Source organism: Myotis brandtii, unplaced genomic scaffold, assembly GCF_000412655.1.
Source record: "Myotis brandtii unplaced genomic scaffold, ASM41265v1 scaffold1645, whole genome shotgun sequence".
Classification (NCBI taxonomy): domain Eukaryota; kingdom Metazoa; phylum Chordata; class Mammalia; order Chiroptera; family Vespertilionidae; genus Myotis; species Myotis brandtii.
Window position 1 is genome coordinate 59603 of NW_005356026.1, and position 7907 is coordinate 67509.

A 7907-nucleotide genomic window follows, 5' to 3' on the forward strand; every position below is an offset into this window, starting at 1 on the left:
ATAATATATATCTTTTTAATATGGAAAATTTACTTATCAGAAACAATAAAGCTCCAAAAAGTGCTTCCTTGAGGATTCCACTGATAGAAGCCTCCCCCCAAACAAACACCTAAGTGACTAAACCTGTCCTGTTGTTCCCCTTTCAGAAAGTCTGGGGATTTCCCTTCCCAGGTGTGCTGTCCAATTCACGGCTTGGCTGGGATTTGGGGATCCCAATCTTATGACGTCTTAGTAGCCGTGGTGCTGGATGAGGGTAATTAATGTCTGTCTTTTTTGTCGTCTCAATGACTGGGTGTGCTACTTACTACATCCGACATCCTGCAGGGCACGGGGCATCACACACAAGGAAAGATCATCCCCAATTCAACATCCGATACAAATATCCGGTGTCCTGTTGGACACTGTGGACGTGGAACACCAGTCTGTAAATGCCTGAGTGAAGTCCCTTTTTTTTTTTCTAAGTGGTTTTGCTAAGGTCACTGGTGACATTCATGTTGTTAGATCCAATGGACTTTTCAGTCCTCCTCTAACCTTTCAGTTGACGCCCTCCACCTTAACGACTCCTGTGGGCAATCCTGACATTTCCCCGCCTTGGTTTTCCGCCAACCTCACTGCCCACTCTCGGCCCCCGTCGCCAGCTCGCCCTGCACTGACCAGCTCCTAAATCAGTGGTGGCGAACCTTTTGAGCTCGGCGTGTCAGCATTTTGAAAAACCCTAACTTAATTCTGGTGCCGTGTCACATACAGAAATTTTTTGATATTTGCAACCATAGTAAAACAAAGATTTATATTTTTGATATTTATTTTATATATTTAAATGCCATTTAACAAAGAAAAATCAACCCAAAAAATGAGTTCACGTGTCACCTCTGACACGCGTGTCATAGGTTCACCATCACTGTCTAAATGTTGGAGTTTTTCACGACTTGATCTCAAACTATACGTTCACCTTAAGCCATATCATTCATGCCTATGGCTCTACATAGCATTTCTTCGAAACGTTTATGTTTAGCTCCATCCATTATTACTTGCCTTGGAAACCCGGGATGTTCAAAAAGCGTGCCCCCAAGCATACCTGTTCCCCAGGAACCTCCATGCATTTAGCCTTTTTTTGCTAGAAACTCCTTCTTTTTCCTCACTCGCCACTTTCAAACCATCTGTACATCCTGCCAAACTTCACCAGGACTACATACCCTTTTTACCACTTCAATCATCACCATCATCTCACTTGGACAACCACGTCCCTGCAAAAGCTACACCTGTCATGTCCTCAGAGAAGCCTTTCTAGTTCCATTATGAAAAATCAAGTTTATGTGTTATGTCTCCTCATCTGTCTCTCTGAACATTTTACTTTTTCTTCTTGGCATATCACAAGTTGTACCTTACATACTTACTATCTGATGTTCTATTTCTCCGTAGCCAGACAGTAAGCACTGTCAAGGCCGTCGCTGTTTTACTCGCCACTATATCCCCAGCGCTGAGTACAGTGCCAGGTTAGGGGAACAAGTGAATGGGTTGTGTACTTGTTCTCTTTCAAACAATTCAGGTTAGGTGAACAGATGAATGATTTGTGTATTTTCTCTCTCCCAAAGAATTATGTTCTGTAAATGATAAAAAGCATCATCTTATTGGTTAGGTCCCATTCAACATCTTTTTTTTTTTTTAACTCCTGGTTTAGTACTGTTTAATTTATAAAATATTGCTTCCCCTTAAAGAAGCCTTTTCCTTTTGGTTTTTTTTTGTTTTTTTGAGAATATGAAGGAGATTACTCAATTGGGCATTAGAGATAGTCATTAAATATTAAAATATAGGAAATGTTCAAAACATACATAATACAGTTACAACTCATTATATGTCCAGATACAAAATGGTTTTAATTTCATCTAGCATTATTTGAGACAATACTGCCGTTTCAAACTACTACATATTTCAATAAGAATGGCAAAATGATATATATTAAACAATAATTTTAAGGCTATTTTCTTATATTAAATATTGGTGGTATAAAATGGTAGCAACTGTAAGATAAACTACTACACTTTGAAATAACTATGTTGTAGTTCTGAAATGAATTCGATGTGGAGAAAATAATAACAGTTTAAAAGGATGATTTAAAATGTGAAATGCTTTTCAAAGTATGCAATTTACTGTGGGATTTTTTTTTTTTGCATAGTTTACCTAGAGTGAACGTCTGTATAACAGAAATGCAAAAATGTAGAAAGATAAAGTCCCCTTAAGCAAAATCCCAAACTGGAAATCTAACATACAAAATCGGTACACAAGAAATAGTGTGACATAATGATGTCAAATTGTTTGGGCACTGTTTCATGTTTTTTGATTACTAGTTAAATACTTTATCATTAATATGTTTTAGTGCCATTTAAATACTTTTAGTCAAAACTCTGATTTTGACAAGGATAATATCAGATAAATCTACTTTGAATTTTGGAAAGCTTTTTCTCCCTAAAGCAACTGTTTTGAGTATGTATCATCAAAAAATGCAGTCTATGGTGATTTATAAACAGTACGGGAAAAAGCAAACATCTTCCTTCATTTTGTTAGGTTTTCCTATTGAGGTTAAGTTCTCAATCAATATGCCCTCTTAGTCAAAAGCAAGTTTTGATTTCTGTGGTAATAGGTACAAACAACTTCATTCCACATCTGTCATTTCTATTCCATCACTTTCTTTAACATAAACTACTGAACCCACGGCTTTCTCGGAAAGAGAGCCTGGACCAGTCTCTTTCTCTCTTGTAAGGTTTTCTTGGTTTGGGTCTTCTAATCTTATTTTCTTAGTGTTTTGAAATAACTGAGTCACTGGTTCCAGCTTGCTTTTCTCAGTCCCTTGCATTAAGTGATCATCCACTTTTGCATCCATACACATAGCAGATAACTGAGTAGCAGATTTGCTAACAGAAAATCCCATTGGAAGAGCTGAATAAATATAGTAGTGGAAACGTTTCTTCAACTTGATTGCTTCAACTTGATTGCTTGAGAAAAAAAAAATGGAAACAAGTGAATACAGTGGGAATTTCAACCAGCTTCATGGCACTGTTAGTGTTAATGGAATGTCATGGTGATGGATCCATAAATATAAAGTAAAACACTGCTACATCTCAGTGTTTACTTTTTCTCTGTGGGAGGGATCACAGATTCTATAGATTCTTTGAAAGTGTTTTAAAAAAGAATTGATCAGATTTTATGTTTCAGCACCTTTCAGAAAATAGAACTTCTCTACTTAGCCCTTTCTATCATTCTTGCTGTCAAAAATTTTAATTAATTATTAATGGGTTAAAGTAATAATTACTGAAGTCCAAACACTTTGCTAGTTGTTCTCTAAAAAATAAAGATGGCCAATTATAAACATTTACCAAATAATAACACACCATCAAAATATATGAGGCAAAAACAGACAGAACTGAAGGGAGAGATAGTTCTGCACTAACAGTTGGAAACTTCAATACTCAACTCTTAATAATGGATAGAACAACCAGACAGAATATAAGAAAATATGAAAACCAATTAAATTAAGTAGATTTTCCAACATATATAGAACATTCCACTCAACAACAGCAGCATACACATTCTTCTCCATATGCATGGGACATTTTCCAGGATGGACCACATTTTAGGCTACAATATGGCTTTCAATAGATTTTAAAAGATAGATATACAAAGTGTCTTCTCTGATTACAGTGGGATGAAGTGAGAAATCAACAACAGAAGTAAAACAGGAAAATCCACAAATCTGTGGAAATTAAACAATACACTGAAACAACCAATGGATCAAATAAATCACAAGGGAAATTAGAAAATATGTACAGATGAAACTAAATAAAATAAATAAAAATGCAACATAAAATTTATGGAATGCTGCAAAATCAGTGCTAATTGGGAAATTTATAGCTATAAACACCTTAAACAAACAAGAAAGACCTCAAATTAACAACCTAACTTTACAACTTAAAGAACTATAAAAAGAACAAATAAATCCATAGTTAACAGAAGGAAGGAAATAATAGAGATCAGAGCAGAGATAAATGAAATCGACACTAGAAAAATAATAGAAAAAATAAAATCTTTGAAACAAAAGTGGTTTCAAATGACAAATTAGAAATGAAAGTTGGGGACTTAACTATTAATTCTACAGAAATAAGCATTATAAGAGAATGCAAGAATAACTACATGCCACAAAATTGTATATACTTGCTGAAATGGGCAAATTCCTAGAAATACAAAACCTACCAAGATGAAGTCATGAAGAAACAGAAAATCTGCCTAGCTGGAGTAGCTCAGTGGTTGAGCATCGACCTGTGAACCAGGAGGTCATGGTTCGATTCCCAATCAGGGCACATGCCCAGGTTGTGGGCTCCATCCCCTGTGGCAAGCATGCAGGAGGCAGCTGATCAATGATTCTCTCTCATCATTCGTGTTAATATCTCTCCCTTGCCTTTTGTCTCAAATCAATAAAAACATATTATGTAAAAAAAGAAAACAGAAAATCTAAATAGACCTATGACTACTAAGGAGATTGAATTAGTAATAATAATAATAAATCTAAACAAAAACAAAAGCTTTTCTTATGCTATTATAATATTTAAAGAATAAATCATACCAATCTTTGTTTCCAAAAAGTTAAAGAGGAGGGAACACTTTCTAACTCATTCTGAGAGGCCGGCATTACCCTGATACCAAAGCCAGGCAAACAGTGCAAGAAAACTACAGACCAATATCCCTTACGCAAAATCCTCAACAAAATACTAGCAAACCAAATACAACAGCATATTGAAAGGGTTATATATCATGACCTAGTAGGATTTATTCCTAGAATAAAAGGATGATTCATCATATGAAAATTGATTAATGTAATACACCACACTACAGAATAAAAAGAACCACATGATTGTTTCATTTGATGCAGAAAAAGCATTTACAAAAGTCAGCACCCTTTCATAAAAACACTCAGAAAACTAGAAAAAGAAGGAAACTAAATAAAAACCATATGTGAAAAAGTCATAGTGAATATCATATTCAATGGAGAAAGTGTTTCCTCTAAAATCAGGAATAAGGCAAGGATGCCCACTTTTGCCACTTCTATGCAACATAATACTGGAAGTTCTAGCAGAAAGAAGTAAAAGGCATCCTAATTGGAGAGGATGAAATAAAATTATCTGTCTTCACAGATAATTGGATCTTATATGTAGAAAACTCTAAAGATTCCACACACAAAAATTGTTAGAATAAATGAATTCAGCAAAGTAATAGGATACAAAGTTAACATGCAAAAACCAGTTGCATTTCTATACACTAACAATGAACCTGAAAAGGAAATTAATGAAACAATTTCAGCCCTAGCTGGTTTGGCTCAGTGGATAGAGCATCGGCCTGCAGACTGAAGGGTTCCAGGTTCGATCCTGGGCAAGGGCACATGCCCGGGTTGCGGGCTTGATCCCCAGTGTGGGACATGCAGGAGGCAGCCGATCAATGATTCTCATCATTGATGTTTTTATCTCTCTCCCTTCTCTCTGAAATCAATAAAAAAAAATTCCTTTACAGTGGCATAAATACAATAATAAAATATTTAGAAATTAACCAAGGAAGTTAATCCAAAGATTATGACTCTCCAATAAGAATATGCCCACCAGACAGACTGGATGGAGCACTGCATAGAGTCCTCACAAAGATATTGGTTCTGTAATGGGGCCAAAACAGCAGCCCTAGGTAAAGACTGTTTTGGACCTAACAGCTTAAAAGCAAGCTTCGAAAGCAGCAGTGTCCAATAGAACTATTTTCAATGGTTATCCAATATAGTAGCCAGTAGCTGCGTGTGTACATTTGAAATGTACATAATACAAACGAGGAACTACAGTTTAACTTTTACTTAATTTTATTAACATAAATTCAAATAGGCATTTGTAGCTAGTGGTCCCTATTTTTGACAGGGCAGCTCTAAAGGATCAAACTGTTTCTAAGTAAACTTAGCATCTCAGAACAAAGCCTAAATATACTTAAAGAAACACAAAAACCTCCAGCACCTAACAATGTAAAATCTGCAATGTCTGGTAGGCAATAAAAAGTTATGAGCTATGGAAACAAGTATAAAAATATGAATGATAAATAGGAGAGAAGAATTAGTTGACAGAAGCATACCTAGGAATGACACAAATGATAGAATTACTATGCAAGGACCTTGACAGCTATGTTAATATATATTCCACATTTCCAAGAAGGTAGAGCAAAGCGTGAGCATGGTGAGGTAAGAAATGGAAGTTACTAAATGAAAATACACTTGATGTGAAAAAAATCCCATGTGGATGGGATTAACACCACCAAAGGAGAATAGTGAACTTGAATATATATCATAGAAACTATCTAATTAAAAAATAATACACAGAGCACCAAGCAGCTTAACATATGTGCAATTGGAGCCTCCATTTTTTTTTAGGCAAGCAGGGGTCGAAACAAAAAAAGGCAACATATCGATTTTTCTTAGTAAAGTTTGTGAAATGATAGAGAAACGAAGGGAATAGAAAACTCAGACCTTAGCACTTCAGTCAGAAGGAAGAGCGCAGAGGTACTATGAAAGGGTTAACTGGGGCAGGATGCAGCACTGACCACTCTGGCTTTTCATTGAGGAAAGAACATTTTTACTTTCTTGGGCTGGGGAAGAAATTAATAGTCCTTAATATTTTTTTTTTTTAAAAAAGGAAAATCTACACTTCCTGGTTTGACCACAAAGTGATCTTTTCCCTACATTATTTCCTTAATTAGGTATAATTATATTTCAGAGGAAATGTACCTCTTGGGACCTCTGACTTCTTTATCTAAAATAGCAGCAACACTCAATTTAATTTTTTAGTATCCTGCTATACTTACAAAGTATACGATATGGCAAAATAAATGCTACAAAATATGAGAAAATGTAACAGCACGCATAATGACGAAAAAAGCCAGGGCAGAGAATGGAAAAATATATGGCACTTATATTTAAATGTACTTCTATGAAGAAATTTGTTCTAACATAAAATTTGTTTATGCTCTGCAATAATTTATATTGGAAAGAAATGAGTACTTACCCGGCAAAAACAGGAACGGTTAGTCTCTTCAAATGTGAGGTTACTTTTGAAATACACAGGCGAATACTAAATCAAGAGAATCAGAGCACAGCTTTAAAAACCTAGTTATCTATTCCATCTGTGAAAAAGACAGGGAGATAAAGCCACCATTAAAGTTCAGAAACCTGCGGGTTATTTGAGAAAGGTGGGGCATATTAAACATCAAGGAACATAAAGACATTTTTTTTTTCAAGCTGGGCTCCTGATTCAACCCTGCCTGGACCGTGCCAGGCTGAGCGGGGGCCGCGGTCTGCAGGGCTCCCCAGGCTGCAGGCCACCGGTGCTCACCCAACAGCCGGCCCTTTCCCTGGTGCCGCTTCAGGACCCGACCTGGGAGGCTTCCCGAAACCACCGACTGCGGCAGGAGCGCGCTAACCTCACAGCGCCCAAGAGCAGCTCTGGGGAGTAACGAATTCACTGAACGTGGGTCCCCAACGGTGCTTGATCTCCGGGAAAAGCGGCTCAGAGGTGTAGCATCAAAGAAGCAGGTGTTCCAGAGCTTTGGAAGGTGGCGGAAGGACGCACAGGCCTGCGCATGCGCGTCCCTTCCAGCGCGGCGGCCGCAGCAAGTACAGAATTAACTTTGAGTGCCAACCAATATCCTAGGAACTATGCTAAAATTGCCAAGGCATTTTTGCTGATCTTACAGCAGTTTAGGAAAAAAAATTATGAATCGCAAGTAAATGAAGTTACATATTCAATTTTAGAACTGCAAACATTCGGCATCATGAGTAATCTGCACTTAGGTGCCATCTGTCAATAAAGAGTGAACTACTAGCATCTAATAGTGAC

The 7907-nt window shown here is 36.8% G+C and overlaps 2 protein-coding genes across 2 annotated transcripts in view; both read right to left on the reverse strand.

Annotated features, from left to right (window-relative positions):
- MRPL30 (mitochondrial ribosomal protein L30) overlaps positions 1–7132 on the reverse strand; it is a 33152-nt gene extending 26020 nt beyond the window's left edge. Inside the window, exon 1 of the mRNA XM_014536534.1 lies at positions 7078–7132. The gene's annotated coding sequence lies outside the window, so the exon portion shown is untranslated. The remainder of the gene's footprint in view (positions 1–7077) is intronic.
- The window catches only part of LIPT1 (lipoyltransferase 1), a 13370-nt gene extending 6238 nt beyond the window's left edge, over positions 1–7132 (reverse strand). The window contains exon 1 of the mRNA XM_014536530.1: positions 7077–7132. The gene's annotated coding sequence lies outside the window, so the exon portion shown is untranslated. The remainder of the gene's footprint in view (positions 1–7076) is intronic.
- Positions 7133–7907: the final 775 nt, after the last annotated feature.